This window comes from Ambystoma mexicanum, chromosome 4q (genome assembly GCF_040938575.1).
Source record: "Ambystoma mexicanum isolate Mex_15411 chromosome 4q, UKY_AmexF1_1, whole genome shotgun sequence".
Lineage (NCBI taxonomy): Eukaryota > Metazoa > Chordata > Amphibia > Caudata > Ambystomatidae > Ambystoma > Ambystoma mexicanum.
In genome coordinates, this window is record NC_090928.1 from 293,396,401 (window position 1) to 293,410,341 (window position 13,941).

The following is a 13,941-nucleotide window of genomic DNA, read 5'->3' on the forward strand; positions in this document are numbered from 1 at the left end:
TCTCTTCAAAATGCTGCAAAGAACGGAGAACGTCTAAATATACAAACAACTCCTGCAGTACACGGCAGATCAGGGTGTCATGACTTCAACACTGAAAGACCAAGGTTTAAAAACCACTTCCATGGCACTCTGAAAAATACACCTAATGACAAGCTGCATGATTCTCAGGAAAAAAGGAGCTGTATAAGAAATCCTTCACAGCCAATGGTAAGCTGCTCAACACCAGTCGTGATGACCTCTTCAGTTGATGTCAGTCCATTGTCGCTGATGATCAAAGAAGCTCCAAATCAAGACAGACTCGATAGGGAAAGAGAGAGGAACGATTTAAAACATCACAATGCAGAAAACGAGTCATCACTAAAATCCAATTTGTCTACGGCGGCAGCCATACAAATTCATAACAACGTACTCGCCGCAACGTCCATGGCACTAATTCCATTCATCAAACTATATGAATCTCTTCACGGCGAACTTTCAAACAATAATGCGCTACTTAGTCATTTAAATGAAAAAGTTTACAAAATGGAAAGTGCAAATGCAGAATTCAAGCAACAATTCGAAAATGAAGTGTCTAAAACATGGACCTGGCACATTGAGCTAAGCACACAGCTTAGGAGTGATCACATGGAAAAAAGTTCCCTACTGAATTCTTTAAGGTGCAGCTTAACGCAGGGTCCTTTGCATCCTAAAAATGTGCCCCAAGCCTCCGCGAGCCTGATAGAATCGGACAAGAGCATGGCAATTATGCCCTCTGACGGCAGCAATGGTGGCAAAAAGCCCATATCATCAAACCATAAAAATGATACCACAGAATCCCAGTGCCAATTGATCGAAAAGCAAGACCAAAGTACTCAAAATAACGCCTGCTCACCAATTGACGAACGGCAAAAGGGTCAGGCGTGCGGTAGCGACTTGCCACTGGCTGAGTTAATCATTTCTGAGGATCCGCCATCATTGCAGAAAATAAAAAGCGTGACTATTGGCGAAGTACATGCCGAAAAATCCTCGGCACTTCCTCATGGGTCGACTGACAAACTAACTTATGGAATCTTTGGAGGCGCAGCAAAAAACATCATAAGTGATCCCAAATCAGCTCAACCGAATTTGGTAAAGCAGTGCCCAGCTAAAAAAAAAACTGAAAAAAAGAAAAATCTCGAGGTAGTAAAAAAACATTCTAGTGGCTCGCGAAAGTTCATACGAAACTTGCCTACCCCAGTCAAACAAAGTCTCTTTGTAAGAGATAAACAGGTTCATCAAAAAGGACTGGAAAAGAAGAAAGCTTTAATAAAAATAACAGGAGTAACAGATAAACCTGACACGACTAATCCCAAAAAAAGAATGAGACTAGATTTGGATAATGTTTCCATTCAATCTATACAATCTTCGGTGGATCTCTGTAATCTTTCAACTTATTCTGATGATTTCGTAGATGAAATGATGGCTAATCCCGAGGAGTCAGATGAAACATGTCAGGCAGTTACGAAGGAGCCAAATGAAAGAGCAGCAAAGCGATTCTTGATGCAACCAAATGCGCAATTAACACAAAAAAATGAGCCCAGAGGAAAACGGGAAAACACAAAAAACCTGAATAGCTTACCAAATTCTGAGGTCAGACAAGAGCGTGACAGAGTGATAAAACATCATGTTTTATTAAATCCAAAACTCACACGAGCACAATCTCAGATCAAATCACTCGCTGCCGAAAAACGCAAACATATTGGAACAAAAGATCTGCAGGGCAGAATACAGATTGAAAACATATTCCATGAGGAAAATGACGTAAATCTGAACAGAAGCAATGTCATCCGATTACTGCATTCAGTGCCAATATTGAGAACTGTTACAACAAATGACATTGGAATAGTGGAATATGTTTCAGAAGAACATGGAGACCAAGTTCTTCTGCATATAAATTCAAAAGCTGTACGAAAAACCCTCATAGCGGCAAAAGATGAACTCTTGTTCATGGGCTTCGAGATTTCGGATGAAGAGCTACCTTTCTCTAAAAATTCTAGAGGCACAAACACAAGCAATAATGCAAAAAAGTCCTTAGAACAGCGCTGGGATACCTTGAGAAATCAGATGAAATCCAGGCGGCCAGGTCCATCGCAAAAAAGTGATGTGGAAACAAGGCAAAGAAATCATTAGCTAGATATCATCGACAGCGAAGGGCTGGTCACACTGATTTCATGGAACACGCAAGGTTTCCAACACCTATTTGAAGACTTCCCAGTTGATTTGTCTGAAAACTTTCTAATCTGCTTACAGGAGACCTGGTTACGAAGCCCGCCTGTAAAGGACGGGTACCTGACTCTGCTCAATCCAGTGGAAAAAAACGCTCGAGGTCGCCCACAATCCGGATTAATTACTATGGTGAAACATGGAACTACATGGGAAGTTTGCGAAACCGAAAACCCAAATAGCCTTGTACAGGCAACTTTAATTCGAAAATCAAACGGTGAATTTACCGATTCAAAATATCTGCTCGTAATAAACCTGTATTGGAACCCAGTGAAGATTACAACTGAGAATTTCATCCAAACAATAACACACATAATTGACAAAAATCAAATGAAATACCAAGACCTATTGTTAATCATATGCAGCGATATGAACCTATCTTGGTTTAATGATGAAATGAAGCTCATTTTATCAAAAACAAAGGATAAACAGATTATCAGTGAAAGGAGAGTGTGTTGGGACATTGAAATGGACGCAAGAGACTGTGATATGGTAAATGGTCAAATACCTGGAAATATACTGCCGAAGTTCACTTGGAGAAATTCTGGTCACAAAAAGATTCTTGACTACATATGGACATCAAGAAATGTATGGACTAAGATCACAAAGCTAAGAATTATCCAGACTGATCGAAGTGACCATGACATCTTGGAATTGTCATGGCCTCTAAGTCAGAAAACAGAAGCAGCGTTCTGCAAACAATCAGTTGAAGTGAATCAAGGGCGAAATCGGTTACGCCTAAAAGAAAACCAAATAAAAGTTCTAACAGAGGAGTATCGAATCCTACCTAATAAAATAGCAAATTAGATAAACTATGTCACCCTATTGCCCTATCAACAGACGAACAATCCCATGTTTCAAAACAACAGAAAATCACACAAGCATGATTGGAGCAGACTAGTAAACGATCAGAAGAAACTGCTCAATAAAGAAATAAGGAAGCTAAAGCGGAACATGGGAGTGAACGCCGCCTGACAAATCAAACAACGGCGACAAAAATACAGTAATTGACACAAATCGTTCGCCTGCGTAAGAGATCAAGAACGTGGCGAGTTGATGTTATCTTTGATTCAATTGAATAACGCGAGAGATATTTGGTGCATTTTAAACAACAATAATGCAAATCATACAGACGTGCTTGCCAATGCAGTTTCTGAGGGAGCCTGGCAACAACATTTTACAGGAGTCTTTAAACAACCACAACAAAGCCCACTAACAGACACGAATAGTGAGCTAACGCGTTGGGAAGTTGCAGAAACCAAGGAAGATATACAACATGCAATCTCTAAGCTAATAAACTCAAGAGCAGCAGGGCCTGACGGCATCTCCAACGTAATGTTAAAAGCACACAAAGCGGAATGGTCCATCTTCATCGCTATACTGTTTGACAGAATCGCATAGCAAAAATCACTCCCAACATCCTGGACTGAGGCGATTGTCGTGCCAGTATTCAAGAAGGGGGAGCGGTCTGACCCAGTCAATTATCGGCCAATCGCCCTTCAAGATACAATTGGAAAAAATAATGGCTACGTTTCTCCAACAAAAATTAACAACATGGGCAACCAACAAAGGAATCATGGATTGCCGTCAAACCGAGTTTACTAGAGGAGTTGGGACGGAGATTAATCTAACCATAGTTAACCTACTGAAATAGAAGCCTTGTCAAAAAGCTCAAACCTATTTCTTGCCTTTGTAGATATGCAACAGGCTTTCGATACCGTCAATCGTGATCTTTTATGGAAAAAACTCAAAAACTGGGGATGACCAGAAAATATTTTACATCCGATAATGGCCTTCCACTCCAAAACATCGATTCAAGTAAGGATAAATGGAAAGGGTGAATTAACTGAAGCAATAGCTATGAACAGAGGGGTGAAACAAGGTTGCCCGCTAGCTGCAGTCTTGTTTAAACTATTCATTGCTGACATCCCGGATGCATTAACAACAATACATCGCTTTTCTTCAAAAATAAATGGTCATCAAATCTGGTGCATAACCTATGCAGACGACCTGGTTTTGTTTGACAAAACCCAAATAGGGCTACAGCGACTAACATTAGGCCTGCAACAATACATGGAGAAAAACGACCTAAGAATCAATGTAAGAAAGACCAAAATAATGAAGTTTGGACCGGCAAAAGGAAAAAGAAACTGAGACTTTAATTGGAGAATAGATAACGAAGAAATTGAAGCAGTCACTGAAATACGCTATCTGGGAGTTTTAATAAACAAGTCAATTCGAGAAAATAATTGGGCACTAAACCTGCTGCAACTAATGAAAACGTTTGCTCTACAAGGAGCTCGAATACATAGCTTGTATGGAAAGTTCAGCTTAATTCCAGTGCGGCAGTTTTATGTGCAAAAGGTAGTCCCAGGAATCACATATGGCTCAGAAACAGGATGGAATATGGACCATAAAATCTGGGCCAAACTAGAGGGAATTTTCTGGTGGCGAGTGTTAAGACTACCAAACTATATCTCAATCATTGCAATAAGGTATGAATTGGCGTTAGAAGAACTATACGGCTGCGTCGTCTGGAAATCCTTAGCGATGCTAGGAAAAATGCAAATTGCAAATCCAGAACCTGCATACAAGTTATTAGTGCCTAGAGATAACTTGGAATACACAGGACTACTTAAGAGCTGGACGCAAAAGCTCGAAGAGGTTCTAAAAGCGAGTGACATCAAGCTTGAAACATTGCTCGACCAGCCTCAAATCGCAAAGAAAAAGATTAAACAATGGTTCTGGATCCAAAATCTGTCCAAATATGAAGATCTTGCGTCTGCCCTGAACCACAGTCTAGTAATGAACAAATTAGATAATTTTCCTCAATACTTGCAGAAATTTCCTTCACGACGTCATCGAAATGGATTCCTGGGACTGCGTCTAAATGCCGTAAAGACAAAACAAATGTTAGTGGCACGTCATATTGAAAAATCAGATGACAACGGCTGCAGATTCTGTAAGACCACCATAGAATCACTCAAACATCTAATAACAGAATGCCCAGAACTTAAGACCCTGAGGTCAATCCACCGAAGCCAATTTGCACCTATAAATGACAACATGGATGAATGGTGGTTAAGAATCTTGGGTGGAAGTTCAACTCATCTGACGTGCTCAGTAATAAACTTTGTGGAAGCCTGTTTGGACACTGAAACTTAAGTCTGGGCTTTATAAACTGTAATTGGAAGATGCTTGTTTTTTTAAAGGTTTGATAAAAAAATGTTTATGATAAAAGTTTGACTCAAACTAAAAATTACAATAAAAAAAAACATTGTTTCAACATTCAATATCAATGTGTGAAAAAGTATGCAAACCTATTGATTCACTGATTGGTGTTTTCCCCCTGAGTAGAAGGATTTCAACAGTTCACCATAACTGTTGATCAGTTTCTCATATGGGCTTTGAAAATGCGTTCCTGCCCATTTCCTCGCAAGGCCCACTTCTTTAAGGCCCATTTGTTATTTGTGTAGTTCTAGTAGATGTGGGTTGGGATTAGATATATATTAAGGTGGAGGGGTCAATGCGGGGGGGGGTCTCCCACCGCATTTATTTGCGGTGGAATGTGCTAAAAGAAAATTAAACAAGTGGGTCTCAAGCAAATTGATATGAGGAAACATTGCCGAACCTAAAAATGTTGGCCCATTCCCTCTTTCAGAACTTCTTTAACACTGTGCCATTTAAGGCCTTCTCTCCCTCATGTGGGCAGCTCACTTAGGGCCTGATTCACAGAAGCGTTTAATAATGGTGCAATCCCATAGGAAAACGTTCTATGAATCAGGCCCATAATGTCCTGCCACACATTTTGATGGGGTTTAGGTCCAGAGTTTGTTTATACCATACTAAAGCAGAAAATGTCTTATTTTGCAACTGTTGTTTTGGAAATCAGATATATTTAGGATCGATGTCCTCATGCAGGAACCATCTGTGTTCAGCTTCAGCTCATTGGTGCATGGCCTGACATTTTCCTCTGGAATATTCTGATACACTGCAGAAGTTATGTAATGTTATTTTATGCTGTGCCGCACTTCCATCTCTGTCAATGAGGGCAAGCCCTCCAGGATGTGAGTCCCAAAAGCATCTGCAAACCCTCACAATCTCACTGTCATGCAAGATGGTTTTGATGAAATTTCCTTGTTTAAATGCTATATTTGTTTTTTGTCAAACATAAAATTTCTCATCAGGCAAAAAACAACTATCTTTCCATTATATGTCCAGAAAAATGGATACAAACTTCTTGTGGTTAGATACCAGTGTTTGTAATAAATAGCATTCTGATTCTAGATAGTCAATCGATAAGCATTTCCATTAGCCTAAGTGTGGGTGGCCTGAACTTCCTTTGATGTTACTATGGGGTTCTTTGGTATTTCCTGGAGTATTTGTTTGTTTGTTCAAAATGAGATTTTTGTATAATGACTCCTCAGAGTAATGTGACTGTGATTTTGAACTTTTTCCATACCTGACTGACAGTCATATCTGTCTGACACTGGATTAGTGGAGTACAAAATCCAAGGAAGGTTTTGTAGGCCTTTCAAGAAGTATGACCATAAATAAGTGGATTTCTGAGGCTCTCTGAGATTATGTTTGAACACAGTATGACTGATTTCCTCACATCTATTTTCGTGAAAAAACAAAACACACAGAATGTCTGATCTTTATTTAGTCTCAGGTATCCCAAAGGCAGCCCACAAGATCTATCTGATTGTCTAAATATCTGATTCATAGGGTCACTTCTGTCCCCCTTCTTAAATATGGAAATTACCACCCATGGCTTCTGGGAAGAGGGGGTCGTTCCCTGTGACTTATTGATGGTCACTGAAAAGGCTGAACGTGTAGGAAACTCTCTTTTTCTGAATTTGAAAGGTATATTTGTTTTTTTTTTCTCTCAAAACACATTTTATTCGAAATACATTTTTGGGCACTATGGGCGTTAACGGTGAGGGTGGAGCTGAAGGGTGTTGCATCTTCTCCAAGCAGCACACCGCAAACCACAGATGGTAAGATGGAACTTGTGTCCCTTGCACAAGCAACAGCTCTTCTTGTTGCCAAGAGGTCAACCGCGCAGCTCCCTGTGCTTGTGGACTGGTTTGGTGATCCATTGAATCTCTGGGTTCAGTGTGATGGCCTTATGGAAGGTGTCAATGAGGACAACTTCAAAGAACTTGTAGGTGGAATCTCCCCCCTCAACCCCCAGTACAAGCTCAGCCCTCTCCGACCTCCATAGCGGTGAACAACATGCTCCTCAGCAACATACTGAAGGTTACTGGCAAACTTGATCTGGTTTACACCATGATGAACTGGTTCACCATAGGTTGCTCTCTTGGGGACTGGCCGTTTGCACCCTCCTCAACTAACACAGATGTGATAAATCGCATAACCATGTTTAGCCTTGTACCCAATCCTATGTGCCTTGTCTGGCCTGGTGGGAAGGGGTGCCCGGTGAAGAGCCAACAGCTGGCAATACTGCCATCGATGGATGCGCAGAAAGAAATGCATTATATCCAACTGCTTCTTTCACCATAGCTCCTGCATGTATTTGTAGCACCCATCCTGCAACCTGAGGCTGACCAATCGGAAAGGCATATCTATATCAGATGGAATGAGAGGACTGCGTGGTATGAGAACAGTTTCTAAGTTTAATCCATTGATTACACGAGCAACCTAACACTGATAAATTGCATTAGCTGAGTACAGAAACATACCTAAGCCTTTTATATATATTGTTTGTTTCTGGGATTCAAAAACTGTACGTATTTCATTTTACCATGTTTCTATCATATTCAAAAAGCAATTCTTGGTATTACTTTACTTGGATGCTTGTGAACAGTACATTACATATCTGTTAGCGTTGACAGAAATATCACAAATAATCAACTACTGTTTTAAATAAATAAACTCTGTTTCTGCTGACTGCAGATGTTACATTATTAATTTTGATAAGACGCACCATCCAATTACTTTTGACAGATCGCAGTGTAAAATATACTTTATAATTGTGAATGGTGTTTTTTGTTTCTTTTTTAAAGGGGATAGCTATCAGTTCTTCTAGGAATGGGAGCAGATATGAGCAAACAACACACTTCTTTGAAGAAGGTCTTACATGCTGATAATCTGTAGAACCTTCCAACCAAGACTGGGTGTGCCATGCATTCCTAACCTGTAATTCGAGCCTCTTATCACTTGTATCCCTCTCTTTCTATAAATCGTGGTTTAATGCAACCTTATTTCTGCATCCCCTGTATCTCTTATTGTACAGTGCAATTAGTCAGCTCGGTCTGCCCTACATTATGTTATGTTAGTGGGATTTATACTGCACACCACTGCATTTCCATGTTCTCTAGGAACCCTGTCAGAAGTGAAAATAAGAGAGGGGTTGTTTTGTTCGTGGGATTAGAGGGAGAGTGCACATGTCCTTTTGCAATGGTGTTGTAGTTTCAGGTCAGACAAAATATTCACTGTGGGTGGGTTTGCTTCTGGGTGATCTAGGGATTTGAATTCATGTGGGAAAACTTGTGTCTGTGGTATAAACATGCATTGGCAGTGCTGAGATTGTGTGAGTTATTGGAAGGGATGTGCAGTTTTTCTGTTCAATGTCAGTGTGCGGGGGTTGTTATAGAAGTCAAGTGTTTCATAACTCTTTGGCGTGAAGCGCTAAAAAGAAACATATAAAATCAAACATGTGCGTGGCATCTCCCCCTCTTCTCACCTCCCTCAACTCACATCCTTTGTCTTTTTCTTTTTCTGTCCTCTTTTGTTTTGTTGTTGTAAATATGTCTCTCTCTAACAACCTTGCTTGTTTGCTCTACCTACACACAGGCATGCTCAGTTACACCTGAGTTTTCTTCTAAAGATGCCTCTTGTGGTCATTAGGTTTCCACACTTTGTCATAGATACATTAGAGCATTAGACACACATGCCCATATAACTGATTAAACTAACTTGGTGGGTAATGTCCCTGACTCAGAAATCAGAGGAAAAACACACATTTACAATATGGAATACTGCAGGTCTTCTTCAGGCTTGCATTCCTCTAAGGTCAATAGCAGTGGACAATTAAGTTGGGGTGTATTAATACACTTTGGTCACACTGCTATAGAACTGCAATACTATGATAGCACCATAGCAATTGTGACACAATATAAATAGGCAAATGCGTCTACTTTCTGGTTTGGATATATGAATAACTCATATAAAAATGTATAATTCACCAGTGTTTTATTAATTGTCGTTTTATATACTGTAAACCAATACTTAAGAGTTGTTTTTATCAACCAATTCAGCCACTTCACCAACTTATTTGGTCACTATTTTAGTCAAAATGTGTCTAAGATACATGCCAGTCACAGTCTTTCGAGACACTCTTAATCATTTTGCCACATAGTGACTTTTTGCCACTTAATCAGGTAAAAGCAACTACAGCTTCAGTACCCGGGTTCCACACATGCATGGATGTACTGTGAGAATGAGAGGGATGAAACAGTATGTAGTCATCCTTTCAAGCAAATAGGTTTCCCTGGCACCTGTCATTTCCTATAAAGTTAGTAGACACACGATTTCATAATCCATTGGGAACAAGGGTTCGATCCTGAAGAACCATTCTTCAACTGGATGAATGCCTCTATCCACTGGGCATCACAGATGATCCACTCAACACGTGTCATTTTGTCACCATACACACTTAACAATACCTAGAGTGCTGTAAGTTGCTTTTATTTCAATTCTATTTTTACACTTGAACCCAACTAGGAGCACACTTCCTCATTTGTATAATGTAAACCTCCCCAAACACCACTTTGATCCTTAGACGAAGAAAAGGGCTATGGAGGAGTTCAGATGGAACAGCCTGACATGTCCCGTTAACTATGGCCAGGCAAATGGATTAAACGGCCTCCACCTATGGTCACTTAGCAAGCCTAACGGATATAAAAAGGTGGGCTGTCCACCAGAGAGAGCGAGAGAAAAAGGAGTGTGGAGCTGGCTGAATCTAGAGAGAGGTGGATCGGAGAGACAGGAGCAGAAGACACGGGTGCTGGAAGCCGTGTCGAGCAGGTACAAGAGACCCCGGGGTTGAGGGCAGCCAAGAGATGGACTGGAAGGCCTGCACACCATCTGTGTCAGGCGTAAGAAGAAGTGCTTTGGGGCGCTGAGGCACTCTGGTCACCATTTAACTCCAGAGGAGCGAGCGGTGCTCTCTCCAACCTCTGCATGGGAAGAGTGGAGTCATTGGAAGCTGAAGGCAGAGCAGTTAAAGGAACAAAGCTGACAAGATCTGACACATGAATCCAGTGAGTGTAAACAGAGAACACTCATAACAGGGAGCTCCGGGAACCTGAAGCAAGCATTTCTTGAATATCGAAGCACTGGAAAAAGTCATAAGTAGTTGTGAATGTTGAAACAAATGCCTTTAAATCTCGTATGAACTGAAAGTAGTTTCAAGACTGAAACAGATGAATTTTGAATACGAACTGAGAGACATTAAAAGCATTTCTGAATGCCGTACAGAACTATATCAAGTTATGAATCTTTCTGAGTGTAATGGAGCACAGGATTAAAGCAAGTGATAAGCATGATTGAAGGGAATGAAGTAAGGTGGTACAAGTAGTAAACACCACTGAGTAAATTGGTTGAAATACAAGCTTGGCAAAGCAAATAGAATCCCAAGAAGGGAATGAGAAGAGAAACCATTATTGACCCAAGCAAAGTGTTAAACGAACTGCAAGTTAAGATGAAACATGTGTCGACAAGAGTCAATAAATTACAGAAAGTATAGCAAAGTGAATGATGGGCAAACTAGTCAGTGCAAAGTGTTGGAAGATGAACAAGGGTATCGGTTGCGTGACATGATATGGGTGGACCGTGTGGTCAGACAACTGCGCCTAGACCGATTGGCACTTTTGGAAAAAGCTAATGAAAGTAACTACAATGAAGCTTGTGTTTTGCTACAGATTCTCAAGTGATTTTGAAATCAAGAGACTGAACTATTTTGGTGAACTGGCAAAGAGTACTGATGACAAGAGAGTTTGCGCAGTGTCCCAAGGAATTGTGTTATTTTTGAAAAGCTGAAATACTTGAACTCTTGAGGAGGGAACCCTGATACTTTGTAAACTGCATTGAACTTTGGGAGGGACCCTGATTACAAGCCATGAGCTGGAAGAAGCTCTGAACTTTGTTTTGAACACTATTCATTTTGAGGCTGACATCCTTACACACTGCATTAATTTAATTGTGAGGGCAAGTATATGTTTTGGAGAAAGACTGACTTTTTATTTGAACTTCCTGACACAGACTATCCTTAGTTTCCTTTAGTTTAGTTTAGTTTATTTATTTATATTTCCTTTAGGTAGGAAATTCCCGCATTAGCATAGGGCAAGTTAGTCCTTACTCCATCCTGAAATTTGAGGTAAAATAAAGCGTGTTAAGAAAACAGTAGCCTGTTGTCTGTGTCTCACTCATGATGCCTCCACAATACCTACCCTACAAAGTCACATCAAACGAGTTTTTCACTGTTTGTGTGCTTAACTCCAGCAACTTAAATGCATGGGACTCCAGTGAATGTGTTCAATAAACAGCACATTTAATACTTGAGTCATTGAAGTGAGAGATGTGGCAGCATTATCAATCACATACGAGTTTAGCACACAGAATCTCCATCCTGCTGGTAGGCCCCTGGATACGATGCACATCTGGAAAACAATCAACCAACTGAGGCCGGACAATGTCAGTTAGAGTCCCCTGTCAGTATTTACACTATTATCTATCTTCTCAGGTCCCTATAAATTAATAGCAATGTTGGGAAGCTCATTAGTAGTTGAGGTGAACAGGCTGAGGCCTATATTGCTGTTGCACCTGTTCTAAAGACTGTTCTTTTTAGGATTTAGATTATATTCTTAGTGCTAATGTAAAAATACAATTTCGGGCACAGTTCATGAGAATTTTGGACACATGTTAACTATCACCTCTCCCTCTCTCAGAGTCTGCTCTTGTCATCGAATAGCCACACCCACAGCTGGGAGCACACCATCATCTCCTTATTCCCATACTTTACTTGTTATAGGAGCTAGTATTGTATGCAGGCCATCCATAAAATCTACTTTGTGTTTGTCTTGCACCTTATGCTCCAGGCTGATTTTTAATGGACTGTTCAACCAGCAGCATTATGTGTTCCTTATTTATTTATCTGGAATGCGCCGAAAGCCTGTGGGCATCAGGGTGCCCATAAGACTCAAATGTCAGGACGACCTTCAAGGAACAGGACAAAAGGAGAGCGTACCATCGGGGCCGCGGGGGGGGGGTAATTTGAAAATATATGTTTTCAAAGCTTTTATGAATGTTCCTAGTGCCTCTTCCGACATCAAGGTAATGGCGAGAGTGTTACAAAAGAGTGCTGCCTTAACTGTAAAAGATCTGCAAAGTCCATTAGTACGTCTGTGACCAGGGTAGATAATCTGCTTCTTTACACTAGATCGCAGATTTCTTGGCCAGGCAATATTGAGCAATTGATGATTTTAGATAAGCAAGGGCTTGTCCAGAGATACATTTGAAAACCATATTTCCTGTCTTAAACAGGATTCGTTCTTTGACAGGAAGACAATGAAGGTTATGTCAGTGATTGGAGATGTTAGCATGCCTAGCTACCTTTTTGACGATACGTACAGCATCGTTTTGTTGAACCTGACATGTTTTAAGGCATGAGGTTGAGGCTCCAATAAATAGGGAGTTACAATAATCTAACCTCGAGTTGATTGTTGCTCGAGTTATGGTGGCACTGTTCTTTTCTGAAATGTACAGGCAAATGTTTCTGAGAAGGTGCAGCTGGTAATTACAATTTTGTATCAGCTGATTGACATGTGCCTTGGAACTCAGAGTGGCCTCCAGCTAAACACCAAGCATTTTCACCTTAGTTTGAACCTGGATGGTGTTGTCTACGATTCTAAAACTCATGAAAGCCGGATTGAGTTTTGCCCGGGCCTGCCTGAAGCCAAAAAACAGAATCTCTGTCTTGTTGGTGTTCAGACAAAGCCGGTTGGAGGCCATCCAGAGTTCTATCTGATGGAACATGTGGGAGATGGATCTGGTAATCTTGACATTGTCCCAAGTAGTTTATAGGACCAGCTGAGTGCCATTGGTGTAGTTCATAAACAATACTCCTTGATCATCCAATTGTGAACAGAGAGTTATTGTGTATACTTTGAACAAGATAGGGGACAGATTTGCTCCTTGAGGAACTCTACACCAAATGGGAGCTGACGGAGATAGGACTGATCCCCACGGAATTTTGGATTTGCGTCCTGATATAAATGAATGAAACCAATTAACTGCACTCACGGAGCAGAGTCCCAGATGGCGTAAGGACTGCAGGAGGCATTGGTGATCAACCAAGTCAAAACCCGCCGACAGGTCCAGAAGTACTAGCATTACTACTTTGCCCTTTTCAACGATACCCAACATCTGAGATTGTAGATCGAGAAGCGCTGTCTCACTACTATAGCAGGGTCAAAAACCAGATTGTCTGCCGTGGAGGATGTTATGTGTTTCTATGAAAGCTTGAAATTGCATGCAAGCAGTTTTATCCAAGATTTTAAGGAGGAATTGACAGTTGGTTATAGGTCTCAGATTATCCGGATACCTAGGGTCCAGACTGTTTTTTTTTTTTTTTAGCAGTGGAGTAACTGTAACGGCTTTAATTGCTCATGGCAT

At 40.7% G+C, this 13,941-nt stretch overlaps 1 pseudogene; it reads right to left on the reverse strand.

The window, feature by feature from the left end:
- Window positions 1–7,297: 7,297 nt before the first annotated feature.
- Window positions 7,298–7,827, reverse strand: LOC138467238 (large ribosomal subunit protein eL15-like; annotated as a pseudogene).
- Window positions 7,828–13,941: the final 6,114 nt, after the last annotated feature.